General features: G+C 36.6%; 1 long non-coding RNA gene across 2 annotated transcripts in view; it reads right to left on the bottom strand.

Moving 5' to 3' along the window:
• Window positions 1-121: 121 nt before the first annotated feature.
• LOC147388154 (uncharacterized) overlaps window positions 122-22,674 on the bottom strand; it is a 65,488-nt gene continuing 42,935 nt past the window's right edge. For both annotated transcript variants that reach the window (XR_015171368.1, XR_015171367.1), the window contains exons 3-4: window positions 1,440-2,354; window positions 122-484 (exon numbers count right to left, since the gene is read on the bottom strand). This is a non-coding gene — a long non-coding RNA (uncharacterized LOC147388154). The remainder of the gene's footprint in view (window positions 485-1,439; window positions 2,355-22,674) is intronic.

Genomic DNA, 22,674 nt, shown 5'->3' with positions numbered 1-22,674 from the left:
ATAGCGGCGGATATTAATATCCACTGCAATAGGTCACTTTTTTTTTAATATATATATATATATATATATATATATATATATATATATATATATATATATATTACATTTAACCCATGTCCTCCAACCTGCATACATTAATATAAAAAAAAAAAAAAAAAACAATAAACAACACCATTGGGGCAAGGCTAGAGTTTTGGTAGATTGTTGTTTCATTTCTTAGATCTCAATGAACCATTAAAAAAAATGTAATTAGTGAAAAATAAAACAACTTTCATTCAGCATTAGCACTATAAATTCTTATTCAACTAGTTTACACGCAAATCCAGAAAGAAAGAAATGTGCAACTCAACACTTTTAAGGCATAGTTGAATTCATCAATGCAAATAGTCTTAGAGAGAGGCAGACAAACTCAGTGCATTTCTGAGGACAAAGCATCCCAAGCACCATCACTTGAGATGATTAGCCTACCCCCTGAAGTAGATAGCTACAGTAGAGATAATATAGCAGTTATAATGAAAGACAAATAATAATGGGAAAATAACATGTTTTTACTGTCATGGACCAAAATAGAGGATTTATGTTATTTAGCTCAACTTAAAATCAATTTCACACATATGCAACAAATAAATGCACATTAAAGTAGAACTAATGTCTGCCAAACAATTATAAACCAAACAAAAAACCTGCTTATTTCTTAAATAACGTAAAATCATAAGAGTATAGTAGTCTACCCATGAGAAAGTGTCAAAAGCAAGAGCTTTTCCTATCAGTTTATGACTTAATGTCTACAATTCTACAATCCATGTATGGATCTCAGACACAGTAGACTATGAATTTATGAAACTATTGCCACAAAAAGTAGTTAAAACATACCTAGTCATTCATACAAGGTGTCTTAAAATGACTAGATACTCATTGAAAGAACTAATAAATCAAAAGGTCTTTAGCTATGTATAACTATGTGCCAATAACTAGCATCTAATGATTTTGCAATTACTTCATAGCAAAATCCTATACAAAGTTCTTTGTTCTATGACTCACTTATGGGGTTGTGTATATGTAACAGCTATCTATCAGTGTCTTTGAGTACTTGAGAAACACTTTTAAGACCTTACGAAATTCAAATAAATAATTATCTTAGCAGGAAGAAACCTAAATGCATCAAAGACCAATCATCATAGAATAGTGTCCATTAAATGTAACACTAAGAGGATTAATCAAAATTTCTATCGCTATCATAGAGAATTTATCAAGGAAAGAGAACAAGTAAAGGAAGAAGCCAAAGGGAGGAAAAAAAGATAAAATCATAAATGTACACTAGTACTATGATATAAGGATGACATTTCATTTACAGTCTTATTAAGTCTTAATGCTACAATGGATGAAATGTGAAAACACGCAGCCCACAATAAGCATCAGGCAGAGATAAATAATATTACCACTACATCATAATCAGCGTAAAACGACGGCCCAAGACTAGCCCCCTTCAACTCTCTCTAAACTCATCTTTCTCAGACTCTCTCATCATTAATAGCAAGCCACCACAGCAGCCCTTACCGATCTTTATCACCCTCCTAGACCTTTATCTCTCTCACAAACCTCCTCACTCTCACAAATTTTCTGTCTTTTCGGACAACAAGCAAAAAATACAGAAAAAAGGGGTTGAAGAAAACAAAAGAGAATAAAGAAAGAAGAAGAGAGCAGGGAGGAAAGACTGATATCATTAACAAGCTCGTCTACACCAACAAACGTACATCTTCATCCTCTACTACTCATTCCCTGGCCTTTTGGATTGTTGATGAGGTGCATTTTTCATATCTCGACATGTTATCTCCTGCTTGCATTTTTTTAATTGTGGCTTTTCAATAGGACTTGTATCAGTAACTGAAGATAAAAAACGAATTAAAAGAAGACAACAAAAACCATGAAGAGAACTATTCATGAAAACAAAGTAAAAGATACTTGGATTACTTATATTGGCAAGAATAAGTGACCAACATGAAAGTGAAAAACCTTATTTTTAATCTCATTATTCGTCTTTTATTAAAAATAATTGCCAAATAGTTTTCCAAAGCATTACTTTGAAAATTTCAAATACAAGATACCCAGATATCTTGCAATGTGCTCTTAATCTCATGATTCTCCTTCCGGACCTCCTCATGCTTAAAGTGAATTTTCTAGTATGTTAATCAATGGAAACCATAAAAAGGATAAATCAATGATTTGTTATGAGGGAGGTAATGTGGGTCTGAAAAAAGAAGAACAACTAGTGAAAAAGCATCGATGGTTCTTATCCACTTTCATGTTAAGATGTGCGATATGTGGTCCAATCTTGGGTTCCTATCCACTTTCACCTGTTATACCAACAGAGGTGTCAAAGATCTATAAAAACCGCTGCCACAAAAGAATTTGAAAAAAAAAACATGTAAATTAATTAGAAATGAAATTGAAACATGGAATCATCAAACATGGAAAGATATAAAAAAATTCAAAATATTTGATTAGTTTCATAGACTCTTCTAGAAGGGTGTGGTACTCATGTCGGACGCATGTCGAATCCTTACACTACATGGACACTTAGATGACACTTCCATTTTTTTTCTTGGTATCTTATTGCGAAGTAAAATACTAGCCTTAAACAATGTTTGAGGCAGAGCATCAAACACATGGCTGAGGTGGGAAGCTATAAGGACTCCCTAGAAAAATGAATTTCTAGAAAATCTGTATTTACCCTAAGAAACCTGTGTTTTTGGTCCAATCTCAGCCATATGTTTGGGTAGAATCTACCTCAAATACTAGAAAATAAGCACTTACATCATTTCTATGCTTTCGTATTGAAATTTTTTCATTTTCCTTTCAGCAAATACAAGATTATAGTTTCATATATTCTCCGGTCTGTAATTACATGAAACATATAGTGTAACCCAATCTATGATTCATTGTTATCTTGTTATTATATAAAGATGCTTACTACATTGTAAATTATTAAAAATTAATCTTGAGTCCATTAATCTCTTTCAGGGGTTGCCAAATCCGACTCTGTACACCCTTATTAGAATTTGACACACGTACCAATATCAATGCAACATCTTTTATTTTTGGAGAAACTCAAGTACGCATTGTCAATAATTATTGTGCAAATGATTTCTCTAACCAGGGATTTATAAGAGGTAAGAAATGAGTATGAGAAAAAATGATATCCAACCATGTTGAGTCCAAGATGATTTTTGTTCTAGACGAGGGCATGAGCCTGAGTGCTTGCATGTTTTAATTGCACACCCTTATTCTCGGTGGAGATAGCAAGCTGTCTGCAAGATTGGGAATGACAACAAATGTTGAACCTAAGCTATACTTGATCTTATAACATTTTGTAGTGGGTAGACCTGCAGTTGGAATGCCCACCCTTGCTAGACAATTCTTGGAGAGTTAAGCATTCGAGTAGGGATTGGACTTCATTTTAAATTGAACACTATTTTTCTATGTTACATACTCTTATGTTCACGTTGTTGATTAAAAAAAATGATAGTTTGTTTATCTTGGCTGAACAAGGTATTGGAATGTTGCAAAACTAGGTGTCTATCAGTCATGATGGAAGACAAGTCATCCTAGACCACAAATTGAGAATGGGTAGTTATTCAATTGAGAGCAAAGTATTTCTTGGGCTATCACTATTTTGGAGGTAGTCCACTAGTTGGGACATATATAGAATATGTAAGTAGGATACATTAAGAGTGATGGACCAAGGTCCCTCAAAGAACAAGTCTTAAAATAATGCACAAAGGAGTTGGGATAAACTCCATTAAAAATGTACCTCCCATCAGGATTGTTGGGAGAAGTTAGGAATATGCATTTTGGATTCTCTTGCTCAACCACTTCAGCAATGCGCACTACATCCAAGCTGAAGTCCGACTTCCTTGGCACTACAAAGTAGAATGATGAAGTATAAGTGATCATGCACATATTCATTTAGATATAAAAAAAAGAATCGAATAAAAGATTGGAAAGGCAAATCACAAAAAACAAGAAATATTTAACTACTCCATTAACATTTATTAAAAGATTTTTTTATTTCACCATTTGTCACCTTAGCATTAAATGGTTAAATTGAAATTATTGGAGTAGACAAATAAATTTTATGCAAAATTATTTTGTAATTTATCTTCTAAAAAATTGACACAATTTTTTTACACCTAACTCTGTCCTCTAGGTTTCTAAACAAAGCTTGCATCATTAGAAATACAGAGAAATATATGCAATTGAAAGCGCCCTCGATCCGTAGGGTGCGCGGATCCTCTTTTGACCTTTGAGGTTTGGGAGTCACCACCTAGTTATTACGGTCTAGGAACCGAACTTTGACTTTAAAAGGCAAATAGCATTAATCTACAAAAAAAATACGGGTCCGAGGATCACGTTACGGGCTTGGAAGGTGTTAGGCACCAACCCAGTTCGGCAAACGCCAGTCTCTACTAATTTCCAAATAGAACTACATTGCTAAAAAGACCTAATCAATAAAAATTTAAATATTTACCTTTACAAAGACAACGATCATGTTTCCTTAGATCTGGTAGAATAGTTCTTCGTACAACACTCTTCGCTTCGTTTTGTCACCGGATTCGTTTCGGATCTCCAAAACAAAGTATCTCCTTCTGAATTTTTTTGATTTAGTTTATGAATTTTTGAGGTATTTTGAAAGGGTTTCTAGGTGTTCTTTTGAATTAAAGTTGGGGTATGGATGTTATGTAAGGAGTTAGGACTTCAAAATTAGGGTTTTGGGAAGGTTGGGAGAGCTTTTTGACCTACTTTTTCTAGGATTTTCTCTTGGATACAAAAATAGGTTGTATAGACCCATATTTATAGATTTTTTTAATGCTTGCTAGATAGAGTTACTGTTTAATTATAATTCTTTTAGAGAGAGTTATTGTTTAATTATAATTATTTTAAGTAGAGTTATATTTTAATTAGAATTATTTTAGATAAAGTTATTATTTAATTAGAATTCTATTATGATTTTGACTTTTAGTCTCACTTGATTGATTTTAATATTTTGACTTTAGTCTTACTTGATTGACTTTAAGATTTTGACTTTAGTCTTACTTGATTGACTTTAAGATTGACTTTAGTCTTACTTGATTGACTAAGAATATATTCTTATTTTTTGAAAAACCCCCCCTTATTATATCTTTAATTCTTTGGGCCCTCAGATGGAGGGGTCCTTTAATAAATATCTGGGCTACCATCAATAATTTTGCCTGAAAGCCTGATTGATCGATTTTTTTGGTTCAGATTTTTAAATTAATTTTATTAATGTTCTACTTTACATTATTTAATGTTTTATTTATTAATTTCAAAATTTTTAATTTTTTTAATTGGAAAATTACCGTTTTACCCCTAAAGGGAACTTTTGCATTTCAAGTCCGTTTTTGATGTTCCAGGATGTTTTAGAATCGATTTTTCATAAGTAATTCAATGAGAATATTGGTTTGTGTCATTTATGAAAAATTTTATGAGAAATGGTCGTGAACTTTATGAGGGACATTTTCATAATTTTATCGAATTTTGTGAAAATTGGCGAAATGATTTATTTGATTTCGATTTGTTATTTTATGTATTTGAAAATGTTTTCCTAAGCGTAAGGGGGCTCTAAGATTGCTTTGATGTTAGGGGTATTTTAGTAATTTGATCATTTTTTAGTGATTTTTATCGTAAAATTTCTTTTTGTTTGTGAAATGATGATTTCTATATTTTTGAGGTTATATTTTCCTAGCGTAACGTGGTTTCTATAGTTTTGTCAGTTCGAAATACCTCATCCGAATTTCTGAAACACATCTAGTAACAAAATAGAGCATTAGAATGATCATCTATCATTGGGAACCGTTGCAATCGGGTTGACAAGTTGATTAATTAGGCGAGTGCAAAAATGGGGTGTCTATAGATGCCCCGCTTTGGTAGAGGGTTGAAGCAAACTAGATAGCAAATCTATTTCGGTAGATAGTGCGATTTCCAAATGCCAAAGTTAGTGACAGTTAATTTTGCAGCCTGATTTAGTAATTCGTCGGGATGTTCGGATCCTTGAGGGTAAAACTCTCCCTAAACAAGTTTGTCTGGTCCTCGAGCTTGATCTCTCACTGACAATGTTAGATCCTCAAATTTTAAAAAATTCTTCTTGACTAATGCAAAAGTGCACGTGTGTGCAATGGTGTGATGCTTACTAAGTAAAAATATTTTAGGTCTTAGAGATCTTCTCTCACTGATAATAATAATTCAAAATTAAAATGTACTTATGCAACGAAAGAAATCATGGCAAGGTTGAACAATGAGGTAATTAGAGTCATAACATTGTAGAAACTTCATTAAATCCTATTTAGAATTCTTTTTTAGAGTTCGAAAAAGTTTGAGTCTCATTGATCGGACTCGAGTCTATTGTAATCACGCTCTTCGGGCTAAGGAACTTAAACAATCTTGTTAATTCATTCTGTGATTCATAAAAGTTGGAGTCTTGTTTCTCGGACTCAAACTTATTAGAGCCACGTTTCTCGGGCTAAGGTTTATAGGAACTTAAACAATCCTATTAAAATTGGAATCTCATTTCTCAGACTCGAACTAAGGTTTATCGAAACTTAAACAATCCTGTTAATTCATTCTAAAAGTTAGAGTCTCGTTTCTCGAAAAGTCGAACCCGAACTTACTAAGCTACATTTCTTGGGCTAAGGAACTTAAACAATCCTGCTAATTCATTCTATGATTCAAAAAAAAGTTGGAGTCTCGTTTCTCAGATTCGAACTTACTAAGACACGCTTTCAGGCTAAGGTTTACAGGAACTTAAACAATCTTGTTAATTCATTCTATGATTCAAAAAAAGTTGGATTTTCATTTCTCGAACTTGAACTTAAGTTTGTAGGTACTTCAATAAACCTACTCATTCTATGATTCAAAAAGTTGGAATCTCGCTTCTCGGACTCGAACTCACTAAGCCACGTTTCTCAGGCTCAGATTTATAGGAACTTAAACAATCCTATTAATTCATTCTATGATTCAGAAAAAGTTGAAGTCTCGTTTCTCGGACTCGAACTTACTAAATCATGTTTCTCGAGCTTAGATTTATAGGAACTTAAACAATCCTATTAATTCATTTTATGATTCAAAACAAAGTTGGAGTCTCGTTTCTCAGACTCAAACTTATTAAGCCACGTTTCTCGGGCTCAGATTTATAGAAACTTAAACAATCTTATTAATTCATTTTATGATTCAAAATCGACCTCAAATTTTGAAAGATCAGGCCTTTATTGGCTTATCATGCATCTGGATTCATAATTATCATCGAACTTTTAAGTAAGATTTTCCTTTTTATCATATAATTAAGAATAAAACTTCAGAATCATAAAGACTTTCAAAAATGCCCCTAGTTTCAAGATTGGCTTTAAGTAGAACTTGACTATGAGACAGACGGAATGGATTACGTTTGAAAAATATGGACTCTGATGTATGGCAGATAGAAAAATTGACATTCCCTTAAATTTAAGACTCTTAAGATTATCATATGTGAAATAAGGGATTGATAATTTTCTTTCGAATTTCTTTAGAAAAATACTTGAGCTGGACTTAAAAAATCTTGATAAATATTATAGTAGAAGATCTTTCTCTTTAAAGTGTTTGATGATTCTACATCTTCCATTAGCGAACACTTGAACAAGTAAACATAATCTTACAGATCTTACAATGTTCAAGATGACTTTTGATTTTTTCGACTTCATCATTGTCTTCGTCGAATGTGAGCTCTTTGCTGAAAAATAAATGTTGTGGGTTGATGGTTCTGCATTTCCTAGTTTCTGCACAAGCTTCCTTCTGAATTTTTCTTCTTGATGAGACATTTCCTCCCCTTTTATAATGTCCTAATTTTTGCTTAGGGTGCCTTTCCAAATTTTCAACCTAGCGGATTTTTTTTTCTTTTTCTAAAGATGCCTTTATTTTTGCCTAGGTCGTCTTTTCAGGTTTTCAACCTAGCAATCTTTCTTTTTTATGGTTATGCCCTAACTTTTGCCTAAGTCGCCTTTTTGGATTTTCGACTTAGCGAGCTTCTCTTTTTTCTCGATAATCTTAAATATTTAACTCGAAAGTTTCTTGGTTCCCTACACCTTAACCGAGCAAATTAATATTTAGGAGGACTTAATAGGTGGGCTTAAGACATGGTTTAGAAAGAAAAAGGGTTAAAGGCTCGACTTCCCAAAATGACCCTAGTCTAATATTATCTTTTTTTGTCATTCTTTTCTATCAATTATTTTGATTATTTTCTAAATGCCCCTAGTTTGACATTCTTTTCTTTTCTGTCAATTTTTTTAATACCCCTTGTAGACACGTGATTCGTCATTACGATGACCACATCTACTAAGGTTAGGCGTCGCTACCATTCATATTGTAAGTGAGTGTGAATAGTCACCCGATGTGCATTTTTTGAAAAAGTGACATTTTTGGAGTTTAGTGACTCTCGGTGGATAAAAACTAATCGAACCTTGAGATTCAGGGTAAGCAGCGCGGTTGGAGAAAAGGGAAGGTATTAGGCACTCTTTTCTCCCCACTAAATAGTGGTAACCTCAACTCAACTCGATCATTTGATTTAAGAAAATACGAAAAATAAAATGCCACGTGTGTGCAGTTGTACCCTAAATAGGGATTTACTTTCGGCTTGATTATATGATCATCCCATTAAAGGGGATGATCCTTATAAACCTATGCCTTGAGGACCATTCATCCCAAAAATAAAATTAAAGAGAAGGAGGGGGATAATAGAAGAGGGAGGAGGAGAGGGTAGAGAAGAAGAGAGGGGGGTGGTATACTTTGAACCCACCTTGATGCTTCGATATTTTCTTTTCTTTTCTTTTATTTTTTTCCTTCTTCTTCTTTGAATCTTCTTGAGTTCTTCTTGAGTTCTTAGTGATTTAGGAAAATGTAACTTTTTGTATGATTGAAGGAGTAGAGAAGAGATGATGAGAGGATGAGTGTCTATTGTAATAATTTTTTTGTGAGACTTAGGAGAAATAATTGGTAGTATTTTTTTTTAGTAAGAGTGGGAGGGGAGAATTTTTGTAGTGAAAAGTTGGGGGCCTTTTTTAGGAAGAGGATGAGGATATTTATAGATGTTGAGGAGTTATTTTAAGGGTATAATGGGGTGAAGTGAAGAAAAATGATAGAATGGTTATTAGTTTGAGAGAGGAGTGGGTGTAATTTGGGAGAGATATGAGGGTATTTAGGGAAGGGAGGTTAAATGGGTTGTTTACAACCCAAATGGGTTGGATCTTTCAACCCATTTGGGTTGAGTGTTAGATGGAAGAGAATTGATGAGAGTGGTTGAGAAGATGAAATTGTGTGAGGGGGTAATTAATTGGTGGTTGTGATTAAGTAGTGTTTGGTTTAAGAGAATGGAGGATTTAAGAAGGTGGTTGATGATATTTTGGGAGGGTGAGGGAGATGATGCAATGTGTCAAAGTAGGTGAAAATGAAGGGTTGAGATGAGTTGATGGGAAAGGATGAGTGTTTGATTTGAGAGGATGGGTATAGGTTTAGATTGTAGATGTAGGTTTTGTAGGAAATGATGGGGGTAGATTAGGAGGAGGTATAGGTTAGGGGTGTGGGTAGATGTGTTTGATTTGAGAGAAAAGGTGATGGGTTGATGTGTGGGTAGATGAGGTTTAAAGAAAATTAATGGGATAAGTAATTGGGTGAGGGAGGTGAGATGGGGTGATGACATGTGTCACCTTTTGATGATAAAAATAGTGATTGGTTGATGTGGGTAGTGGTTTGTGGGTTAGGATTATGGGTTGGATAATGAATTGGGTATGTATAGTGGTTTGTGGGCTTTTAGTGTATTGGGCTTGGGTTTTAGGAGGGTTGTGGGTTATTTTGGATTGTATGAGATTTGTTTTGGGTTGGATTTTTGAGGGTAGGTTCATTTTAGGGTTTAGGTGATATGGGATCGATTTTAGGTTGAGGGTAAGGTGAGAAATTGATTTTAGAGATATAAGGGTTTATGGACCATAAGTGGGCTTAGGTTTTTTCTTTTTTTTCGGATTTGGAGATGGAGCGGTGGAGGGTATAGGAGGTGGTAGGCGTCCCAAGTCTCGTTTTTTAATTTTATTTATTTTTTTGAGATTTTTGAAATCATTGGTTTGATCGAGATGCCACGTGTTGGCAAATCAGGCTTTTTAGGCCCATTGGAGAATTTCATCGAGCATTAGGGTATTCTTAGATACAAGGCGGAGCGGTGAGGATTGGATAAGTGGAGGATAGGTCAAACCCCTTTGGCGGGTCCTTTGGACCATTGAGAGGTCTCAGGGGCCTCGGTTCGATTAAGACATCACTTTTTAGTAATTTTGGCTTTTGAAGTCCGTTGGCCAATTTTGTCAAAAAATCGATGTTTTGAGTGGAGCGGGGTAGATGGGAGCTTGCCGAGTCCTTTTGGTGGGCTCCCTAGACCCTTAGAGGGTCTTAAGGGCCTTGATTCGATCAAAATTCCATATTTCGATTGATTTGGGCTTTTGACGCCCGTTGACAATTTTTATTGAAAAATCTGTATTTTTGGACCCTTTTGAGTATGGGCCCATTCAAATTGGGGTGTCTACAACTGCCCTTCTTTGCAGGAATTGCGTGCAAAGAACTGCAAAGAATAGACTAAACCCTTATTTGCACGGGCAAGAGAACTTTGTAAAACACGACTTCTAATTTCGAATTAAATTGATGAATTTTGTGGAAAATGGTGCCTCAAACACGGGGTCTAACAGAGTTTTGCCTTATTAATTCATTGATCTCGATGGCGCGGAGATCATGTGAGATCTTTGATTCGATGAAAATTTGATGAGTTTTTGAAATCCGACTATTTCTTCGATCGTATTTTGACAAATCGGAGTTGAGTGCAACTCGAAAGGTTTTTGAAATTCTTTTGATTTTTGATTTTTGATTTTTGATTTTTTGATTGTTTATTTTTTATTATTTATTTTTATTTCCTCTTCATTGCCTTCTTTCATTGATCTTGCTCTATTTCTATCATAAGTTAACCTTCTCAATTCATGCATTGCCCCTTGTATTGATACCTTTGATCCTTTCAACGATGTAATCACTAAGATTGTTAGTAGTTGCCACAAATCCAAGAGAGAGTTTTGCAGTTGGAACCGAATTGACCAGGATCTAGAATGCAACAATCAGTAAAGATCCACCAGACCCAACCTCCGTAATTCCACTTCTATGAATCATTGACCAATCTGAAAGTATAGCGGAACCTGAAGGCAGAAGGCTACATAGTCTAGGTCACTTCCTTTTAGAACATATTTATTGCAACAATATCAACAGGAGCATAAGCTGCGAACGAGCTTGTTGCATCGGTGCTACTCTCTTGCAGTATCAACATACTCTTTCGCACTTCTTGATTCATTATCACACCAATATCTCTAGCTGGCATGTTACTAGTCATAACACTTGCAAGGCGTTCGCACTGTCGATCTAAGGTAGCAACCCATCGCTTTGCTCCAAATCCAAAGTCAGAGTTAACTAGTGTTCTATATGTACTGTGAACTGCTTTGTCATCCACTTCTACATGTTCGACCCATATGACCTTGGAGTAACCATTTGACATTTCTTGGATTAAACCACCTGATGGCCTTCTTTGACATCTCGATATTGGGTAGGACACAAATGATCCAAGGAAACATCGACCACCATCCAAATCTCCTCGACATGTTATTTACAATACCTTACAAAGAAACTTTCTCAAGTCAGAACCAGAGGTGAAGGGACTTGAAATTCTTCTATCATCACTTGAAAGGCTTAATTATAGTTTTCTACTAGCCTGTTGATACGACCTCAAGAGTCATTGCTTTTGAAACAATGCTAGAAAACATGGTGGACCACTGATTCACATTCATAAGGATCTCAATAAGGTTAATGTGATTCATGATAAAAATGGTAGTTTCTCGAGAAGCTTCTGACTTCAATCCGAATGGTTTTGGTCCAATTCCCCTTGGGAATGTTTGCATGTACTTGTAGACACCCCATTTTTGCATCCGCCTGATTAATCAAGTCGTCAACCCGATCGCAAAGGTTCCCAATGATGGATGTCTATTCCAATGCTTTATTTTATTACCAGATATGTTTCAGAAATCCGGATGAGGTATCTCGAACTGACAAAACTTAGAAACCACGCTACGCTAGGAAAATACGACCCCAGAAACATAGAAATCATCATCTTGCAAACCAAAAAGAAGTTTCACGATAAAAATCACTAAAAATGATTAAATTACCAAAATACCCCTAACCTCAAAACAACCTTAGAGCCTACATTACGCTTAGAAAAATCCGTTCAAACACATAAAACAACAAATCGAAACCAAGTAAACCACTTCGCCAATTTTCAAAATTTGACAAAATTACGAAAATACCCCTCATAAAGTTCACGATCATTTCATATAAAAAACTTCATAAATGACAAAAACCAACATTTCCATTGAATTCCTTACGAAAAACTGATTCCAAAACATCCTGGAACATTGAAAAACGACTTAAAACGTAAAAAATCCTCTCCGAGGGCAAAACGGCAATTTCACAATTTTCATAATTAAAAAATTCAAAATTAATAAATAAAACATTAAATAATTAAAGTGAAACATTAATGAAATTAATTTAAAAAGTTGAACCTAAAAAATCGATTAATTGGACTCTCAGGCAAAATTGTTGAGGGTTCGTGGGATATTTCTTTAAGGACCCCTCCATTTGGGGGTCCAAAAAATTAAAGATATAATAGAAGGGGGTTCTCTAAAAATTAAAAGTAAATCAAGCAAGACTGAAGTCAAGGTATTAAAGTCAATCAAGTGAGACTGAAGTCAAAATTAAAGTCAATCAAGCAAGACTGAAGTCAAGGTACTAATCGAGTCAATCTCATAAAACTAAGGTCAAAACCCTAATCTAAATTAATCAAGTCAATCTCATAAGACTAAGGTCAAAACCCTAAATCCAAACCCTAATCTAAAACTAATCAAGTCAATCTCATAAGACTAAAGTCAAAACCCTAAAACCCTAAAGAATAAGTCAAAACCCTAATTGAAACCCTAAAAGAAACCCTAATCAAATCCTAAATGCTTCTAAAAACTTTATAAATAGGAGCCTCCACACCCTATTTTCGTATCAAAGAAAAAACCCTAGAAAAAGTAGGTGAAGAAGCCTCAACAACCCCTCCAAAACCCTAATTTTGGAGCCCCAACTCCTTCCCTAACACCCCTACTCCGATTTTAACCTAAAAAACACCAAAAACCTCTCAGAAACATCCCAAAAATCCACAACAAATTCGAAGCACCCAGATCCAAGAAGGAGATACCTTACCTTGGAGATCAGAAATCAGATCCGGAGATAGAATGAAGTAAGGAACACGGTACAAGGAGCCGTTTTCGCCAGATCTGAGGGAATAGCTTTTGCAGATCAAAGGTAAGTTTATTTTTATTTTTTTTTAATCTAGATTTATCATTAGCGATGTAGATCTATTTGGGATAAGTAGAGACCGGCATTGGCCGGGCGGGGTTGGTGCCTAACACCTTCCAACCCCGTAACATGATCCCCGGATTCAGATTTCTATAGTAGATTAGTTCCTTTTTTATCCATTTAAGGGTCAACTTGGTTCCTAGACCACAATAACTAGGTGGCGACTCCCAAACCTCAAGGGTCAAAAGCGGATCCGGACACCCCGCGGATCAAGGGCGCTTTCAGTGGCGACTCCACTGGGGACATTGAGGATCAAACTTGAAAAGCCCCGAGTATGGGATACGTCGCTAGTAGGACCTTTTTATTTGATTTTTAGTTAGTTGATTATTTGCTTATTGTGTTTTATTTATTTATGTTTTTCTCTATTCTTTTGGCTTAATTATAGATCATGTGATTTAATTTTGAATATCCTAATCCGGTATATTTTTTTATGGTTCAATCGAAAGTCATTCGGAATGACCCTAGATAATGCGAGATTTCGAAGGAATAATTTTATTGAGAATGAGATAATGATTTTTGGACCATGATTTTTTTTACACATATAAGTATTTTTTTTTCCACTTATTACGTAGGCATTCGATCTCTTTTACTAGGCGAGACATGCTGTCAATTGACAGCATATAGAATTTCAAAGAGAGAAAGAAACAAAAAAAAAATTCTGCCGGCAGAAACTTTCGTTGGTGTGTATAAACCAATGTTTTTGGGGTGCTGTTAGTAGAAAGCTTTTTCTAATTATTTCGGTTTCACCCCTTTTAAATAATTTTGTTTCAAAAAGGATCCATCGTCTTCTCCATTTGGTACTGTCGACCTCAACAGTGAGAGATCGACTCCTCAAGGGTTTTAAACTCTTGTTTTTGGTTTGTGAGGCTCGAACGATCCAAATCTTGGACGTTTGAGTTTATGTTCGACTTCAACACCATTTTTAATCGGTTTTCAACCAGGTCTGTTGGGTTCCAACAGAGGTCGATCGGCTGGTTCATTCAATCTAGTCGAACTTCCATTTTTGTCCATTTTCAGCCATAACCTTCGCGTTTTTCAACGGAAACCGATCGGATTGTTCCTTCAAACTAATCGAACCCTCGATTCTAAATAGTTTTCAGCTATATTCATGGTATCTTGAGCAAGACCCGATCGGCCTGTTCTTTAAAGCCAATCGAACCTCCTTTTTAGTCGATTTCAAAGCCGTTAAGACTCAAAGAAACTTCTAATCTCATCTGATTTAGAGGCGCGAAATCTGAAATCGTTGAACCTCATCAACTTTGAAGGTTCAGTTTCGTGAGAATCCATGGTATAGATGTACAGAATTTTTGCCGATTCGGATCGGCAAGAAACCTTAGGAAATGGCCAGATTTTGCAAAGTCTGCCATTATTTCCAAAGCTCTTCTTGCAGGTTCGATTTGTCTGCAAATTTGTTCCATAAAAAATGGTAGAATTTGATGGCTTTGTGGATCAAGGAATTGGAGGAAGAACATAACCATATGTATTTGTTTTTTGGTTAAGATCATTGAGTAAGGGCTGCGTTCAAAGGCAATTTTTAATCGAACCATTACATACCGTTTTGAACTCCAATGAGTGCCATTTTTAAGCAAATCCTTCCATACTATTTTGAACTCGAGAATGTGTTTTAAAAAAAAAAGGGGGGGTTCAGCAATATGGTGCAAGAAAAGACTCATGCGTTGACAATGATCGGAGTGAGTTGGTTTTAAAAAAAGGGGAAAATCGAATAAATCGTTGGTGTCGGCAACAACCTAAATATTTTTAGTACTCTTTGTTGAGGAGTTTTAGAGAATTATTGGTAACAACCTATTGTTTATTTACAATACACCAATCTAAATGTAAACAATTCTTTGCCTTCAAAGATAATTGGCGTGTTGTAAATAAATATTGGGTATAGTAATAATGTCTCGAAATGTTATCCCAAACGATGAAATAGAGAATGATTTTGTTTCCTTTGTGAATTGTTATTGACTCACCAATTGTTCTAAGGCCGCCTTAATGATGTACGTGGAAATTGGGGTGACGCTAGTAAAAGTTGGTTTGTCAACAACAATCCACTCATTGGTTAGTTTTTTTGCTTAGGTTTTGTTTTTGTTTTATTTTAAAAAAAGGGCATTTGATTTTAAAATCTCCATCTTAATATATATCCAGTCATCCTCAAGTCATTATGCTTTGAAATTCTGAATTATTTTGGGCCATCCGAAATAACCCTTGATCGAAATACATAAGAAGTAATGCCGGATTAAATATTTGATTCTAACATGGATATGTGTGCTTGATATACTTAACGTGCTTATGCGATTGGAATGGTGTTGATCTTGATTGAATATTCACATGATTCGAATTTTTTTTTTTTATATTCATGTAATCCAATGTATGATTGGTTTGATTGAGCCCATGGGTCCATTTGTTTGGAAAAGGCCCCGGGCACACCCCACCTTGTTTTGCACACACCACATGCACGTTTACTGTTTTGAGCACTTACACGTCCCATTTAGCCAACGTGGCACTAGTGCGTGGCCCGGTCTCTTCGGAGATGCGACGTCATTCATGAAACCCACAACTCCAGTCACGTACCTTAAGGTATATCAAACTGGGGGCATCAATACCGTCTGATCAGGTGATTCTGAGAGATATATTGATGCACCCAGGCTGGAGCGACCTGAGCCTTTGACCTATTTGTAAGCCACACAGTCACATGTCCCGATTGCCAACGTAGTACTAGTACGTGGTCGGTCCCCTCGTATGATGCCAAACCATTGATGAAAGCTACAACCCTTGACTCGTACCCGTAGGTATAAAAGATAATCTAAGTATATCAATTGCACTTTTTGGTCAAAACCGGTGCCTAAGCAGATCTTGCCCCGTTGTACCCTACTGTACGAGGGGGATAGACTACGTCTATTCTAGACGAGAGGTATTTAAGTGGGCCCTTGCTCAGCATTGTGCGCCACCTCTCAACTGGAGATCGAACTGGCTGTTTTTGACTTCAGAGAAGTGAATTGAGGTTTTAGATTATCACCTATACGGTATATCAAACCAAGTCACCACGTATCGAAAGGTATATAGGTGTGCTTGGGCACGGGTGGCCAGATAAAAATGCATTGCACGTAGTAAGCTTAGAGTCTAGAAACCTTCCCGGTAGGTCACGACTCGAACTTATCGTGGGTGTTCCCGGGTTGTTTATTGAATGAATGCATGTGATTAATGAATGTATGTGAATGTATGTGAATGATGAGATCAGAATGCATGTGAATGATGAAATGGATGTATGTGAATGATGAGATCAGAGTGTATGATTGTCCTCAAGGATAAAAAATGTTGTTTTTGAAAATCAAAATGAGTGCATCGACCCAATAAAAAATCCATCTCTTGCAAATGACCCAGCCCAACTCGATCCAACAATCCTGATGGACCGGGCCATTTAAATCGAAATAGAAATCAAATTTTCAAAGAAGAAAAATGATTTACGAAGGGAAAGTATTTTCTAGAAAAAGTATTTTCCAAAATAAGTGTTTTCCAGAAAAATTGTTATAATGTTTTCTAAGAAAAAAGTGTTTTCTAGAAAATGTTTTCCATAAGAACAAGATTTTCCAAGAGAAAATATTTTACAAATAAAAATTATTTTCTAGAGAAAAAATGTTTTTCAGAAGAAAATGTTTTCCAAAAGAAAAGAAAATGAAGGAAAAATGATTTACAAAAGATATATATTTGCATGAAAAATTATTGAAATATGTTTGAAGTTGTTATTCAATGAAAACATTATTTGTCAATATTTTTCAAGAGTGCAGTAAAATTATTTTTCTTCTGAATAATCATTAAATGGATGAACTTTTTAATGGATTGGTGCACAGAATTCAATAAAATCTCAGGATTCATTTAAAATGTTATCAAGGGGGTGACATTGAAATTGGTTAAATTCACCTTCAAAGAGGTTAAGGGTTATCATTGTATCTAAGCTCAATCGTCTATCGTCTAGCTAGGGTTGTAAATCCGGTCAGTTAGAGTAAACGTCAATATCAAGTCAATAGTCAAAAATGACCTCAAAATTTATCAATATCATCCAGTTGTTCTTTGAAAATCATAGTACTTCAATCCTACCGGTTGTAAGCAATGTCTCAGTTCTCATCAAGCCCGTTTTGGGTAGTCTTGAGTTTTCATTAGTCATTTGGGTTAACTCGAGTCCTTTTTCCTAGCAAGGTCATGTCCTCCTTAGATTGAGTCTACTCTTTCTTATTGAGTCAAGTTAGTTCATCGAGTCTATAGAGGTGTCTGTTGCTCCATCTGAAATTGATCGGATAAAAGAAATTTTTGAATACCTCGAGCGCATTAACGAATTAACTAATAATTTGATAGATTTCTTTTCTGAACAAGAAGATAAGAGTCGGGCTCAACCTTTAATCGAGAAAGGAAAGGTCTTTGACCTCGAAACAAAAAATAATTCCTAAAGAGATTCAAATAGAAACCATCTTATCCCTAAAGGAACACGAGGGGATAATGAATTGACTCAGAAATTTCAAAAGACTTGTTTGTGTGATCATATGAGGGTATGCTAGGTACAAGCTTGGGTGTTGTTCAACATGGAATGGATACTCGTCTATATCAATGGAATCAAAGAAGATGTTATAAAAATGTATCAGTGCTATCCTCACTACATTTTAAGTTTCAAATCATATATTATCAGTCGATATGGGGGTACCTTTTGAATTGATCTCTGATAATGGGTCGTACTTCAAAGCATAAATCATTACTCTGTGTTCAAAGTTGAAGATCCGGAATCACAAATCATCCTCCTACCGTCCTCAGATCAATGGAACGGTTGAAGCAGTTAGTAAGAGTATCAAAACTATCATCAGGAAAATGAGTTAATAACATCGAGATTGGTCAGAAAAATTATCATTCACACTGTGGACATATCGAACTCTAATTCGATCCTCTACTGGAGCTACTCCTTACTCCTTAGTGTATGGCATGAAAGCAGTCTTGCCAGTTGAAATGGAAATTTCGTCTCTCAGGGTCTTGTTGAAAAATCATTTGTTAGAAACAGATTGGGTTCATCCACAGTATGAAGAAATAAACTTGATCGAAGAAAATGAGTTAAAGCCCTATATCACGTGCAAGCTTATCAAAGAAGAGTTGCCCGTGCATTTGATAAGAAGTTCAAAGCTCATCATTTACAAGTCAAGGATTTAACTATCAGACTTCAAAGAAAATCGAACACTCCTCCTCGATTATAGGAGAAAGTCTGAACCCAATTGGAGAAATTCATTCATTAAGGAATACTGTCTAGAAAAGTCGTCAGACTTCAAGATCATGATGGAAGTGAACTACCAGAGTCAACCAACCTTGACCAGATCAAATGGTACTACATTTAAGGAGGCCATCTTTGGCCGAATCAATTTTCCTGCAACCCAGTTCATTATCTCCTTTCTCAGCCCTTTGCAGCCCTTTCAAAAAAAAAAAAAATTGTGCCTTTTATTTCTTAGCCTGATTACTTAACCTAGGGGAGGGAAAGATCTGAACTACGTTTTGGTCTGATCCCAAAATGTTGGGGTACGTAGGCAACCTGAGAAGTTACTTCAGGCCCGACCACATCAAAAAAAAAAAAAAAATCTCTATTTCCCCACACAATAAGAGATGAAAAAAAATTCAAAATGGGGAAGAAAATTTAAAGAAAAAGAAATAATTTAAAAGGAAATGCCACACAAGGGGCATTTGGGTTTTTGAGCCTTAAAATCCTTTTCTTTTATGCCTAGTCCCAAGCCTACCTATAAAAGTCCTCCTAAGTACCGTGTGAAAAGGTCAAGGAAGGTAGTAGAACATGATCAGGCAGTAATTCTAGAATGTCAGAGGAAAAAAAAAAATAAAAAAAAATGATGAAGCCTGCTAAGTTGAAAACCCGAAAAGGGCGACTTAGGCAAAAGTAAGGCAAGCTCGCAAAGTTGAAAATCTGAAAGGACAACTTTGGCAACAATTAGAGCCAAGAAAAAAAGAAAAAACTCGCTAGATCGAAAACCTGAAAAGACGATCTAGGCAAAAGTTAGAGCAAGCTCGCTAGATTGAAAACCTGAAAAGGCGATCTAGGCAAAAGTTAGAGCAACAAATAAAAACAGAAAAAAATCCCAAGCTGAGAGCGGTCCGAACTGAAACATCAGAAGTCCGAATAATCGAGTTCAATACTTAGCTTAAATCAGACATAGACTCAGAAGCCACAAGTATCTTGTCTACGATCGATCTGAGAATTTTGACTTCCCTAAGTGAACCAATGGAGAGAAGGGTGAATTCTAAGATGAGTCTCAAAAGGAAATATTTTGTTCTTTTGAGCCTGACTCAAAATCTTCAATAGAACTAATCAAAATTAAAAGTTGGATCTTTATTGCGCTTGTGGTAATCAAATATTTCAAACCTTCATACAAGGGGTATTTTTCTTTTTCTCTAAATTATGTAATTTCCCTCCTTATACCAGGGGCATTTTTAATGATGTGTTCAATTATTTTCAATGCCATGTTTATTGTCAAACTAGGGACATTTTGTTTTTAGAGCAATGTTAATCCTAAAAACCTCAAACTTAAGGTTACCCTCTTGATAACAGTTCTTCAAAAAACTTTTGAGGTTCAAAAGAAATAAAAACTCAGGTTTTAAATTCATAAAACTTTTGGATAAATCCTTGAGGTTCAAACAAAAGCACTTCGGATCTCACATTTGACTGTGTCCAAAGATCAACTAATATGGTATTCCCAAATCCAATCATTCCTGGATTCGATCATTTCTCTTCCAGATTCAGTATCTTCCAGATTTATTCAATTCACTCTGATCAGCCTTTTCCAAATTCATTCTTTCTTTCCCAAAAGTCCTTCATTCCTTTGCCAATTTTGCTCAGTCTCCACCAAGGGTTAACTTGGATTTTGCTCAATTGCCGCCAAGGGTTATCTTGGATTTTGCTCAGTGGCCGCCAAGGGTTATCTTGGATTTTGCTCAGTTGCCGCCAAGGGTTAACTTGGACCTTGCTCAGTTTCTGCCAAGGGTTATCTTGGATTTTGCTCAGTTTCCGCCAAGGGTTAACTTGGATTTTGCTCAGTTTCCGCCAAGGGTTATCTTGGATTTTTCTCAGTTGTCGCCAAGGGTTATCTTGGATTTTGCTCAGTCTCCGCCAAGGGTTATCTTGGATTTTGCTCAGTTTCCGCCAAGGGTTATCTTGGATTTTGCTCAGTTGCCGCCAAGGGTTATTTTGGATTTTGCTCAGTTTTCGCCAAGGGTTAACTTGGATTTTGCTCAGATACCGCCAAGGGTTTTCTTGGAATTATGCTCAGATACCGCCAAGGGTTTTCTTGGAATTATGCTCAGATGCCGCCGAGGGTTTTCTCAGAATTATGCTCAGATGCTGCCGAGGGTTTTCTCGGAACTATGCTCAGATGCCGCCAAGGGTTTTCTTGGAATTATGCTCAGATGCCGCCGAGGGTTTTCTCGGAATTATGCTCAGATACCGCCAAGGGTTTTCTTGGAATTATGCTCAGATGCCGCCGAGGGTTTTCTTGGATTATGCTCAGATGCCGCCGACGGCTTTCTCGGAACTATGCTCAGATGCCGCCAAGGGTTTTCTTGGAATTATGCTCAGATGCCGCCGAGGGTTTTCTCGGAATTATGCTCAGATGCCGCCGAGGGTTTTCTTGGATTTTGCTCAGTTTCCGCCAAGGGTTATCTTGGATTTTGCTCAGATGCCGCCAAGGGTTATCTTGGATTTTGCTCAGATGCCGCCAAGGGTTTTCTTGGAATTATGCTCAGATGCCGCCGAGGGTTTTCTTGGAATTATGCTCAGATACCGCCAAGGGTTTTCTTCTTGGAACTATGCGCAGATACCGCCAAGGGTTTTCTTGGAATTATGCTCAGATACCGCCAAGGTTTTCTTGGAATTATGCTCAGATACCGCCAAGGGTTTTCTTGGAATTATGCTCAGATGCCGCCGAGGGTTTTCTCAGAATTATGCTCAGATGCTGCCGAGGGTTTTCTCGGAACTATGCTCAGATGCCGCCAAGGGTTTTCTTGGAATTATGCTCAGATGCCGCCGAGGGTTTTCTCGGAATTATGCTCAGATACCGCCAAGGGTTTTCTTGGAATTATGCTCAGATGCCGCCAAGGGTTTTCTTGGAATTATGCTCAGATGCCGCCGACGGCTTTCTCAGAATTATGCTCAGATACCGCCAAGGATTTTCTTGGAATTATGCTCAGATGCCGCCGAGGGTTTTCTCGGAATTATGCTCAGATGCCGCCAAGGGTTTTCTTGGATTTTGCTCAGTCTCCGCCAAGGGTTATCTTGGATTTTGCTCAGATGCCGCCAAGGGTTATCTTGGATTTTGCTCAGATACCGCCAAGGGTTTTCTTGGAATTATGCTCAGATGCCGCCGAGGGTTTTCTCAGAATTATGCTCAGATACCGCCAAGGGTTTTCTTGGAACTATGCGCAGATACCGCCAAGGGTTTTCTTGGAATTATGCTCAGATACCGCCAAGGGTTTTCTTGGAATTATGCTCAGATGCCGCCGAGGGTTTTCTCGAAACTATGCTCAGATGCTGCCAAGGGTTTTCTTGGAATTATGCTCAAATGCCGCCGAGGTTTTCTCGGAATTATGCTTAGATGCCGCCGAGGGTTTTCTCGGAACTATGCTCAGATACCACCAAGGGTTTTCTTGGAATTATGCTCAGATACCGCCAAGGGTTTTCTTGGAATTATGCTCAGATGCCGCCGCCGAGGGTTTTCTCGGAACTATGCTCAGATGCCGCCAAGGGTTTTCTTGGAATTATGCTCAGATGCCGCCGAGGGTTTTCTCGAAATTATGCTCAGATGCCGCCGAGGGTTTTCTCGGAACTATGCTCAGATACCGCCAAGGGTTTTCTTGGAATTATGCTCAGATACCGCCAAGGTTTTCTTGGAATTATGCTCAGATGCCGCCGAGGGTTTTCTCGGAACTATGCTCAGATGCCGCCAAGGGTTTTCTTGGAATTATTCTCAGATGCCGCCGAGGGTTTTCTCGAACTATGCTCAGACGCCGCCAAGGGTTTTCTTGGAATTATGCTCAGATGCCGCCGAGGGTTTTCTCGGAACTATGCTCAGATGCCACCGAGGGCTTTCTCGGAACTATGCTCAGATACCGCCAAGGGTTTTCTTG

The sequence above is a fragment of the Akebia trifoliata genome, chromosome 13 (genome assembly GCF_017979445.1).
Source record: "Akebia trifoliata isolate Shusen 1 chromosome 13, ASM1797944v1, whole genome shotgun sequence".
Lineage (NCBI taxonomy): Eukaryota > Viridiplantae > Streptophyta > Magnoliopsida > Ranunculales > Lardizabalaceae > Akebia > Akebia trifoliata.
Note: the sequence above shows the minus strand (reverse complement) of the source record. Positions and strands in the feature narration are given on the sequence as shown.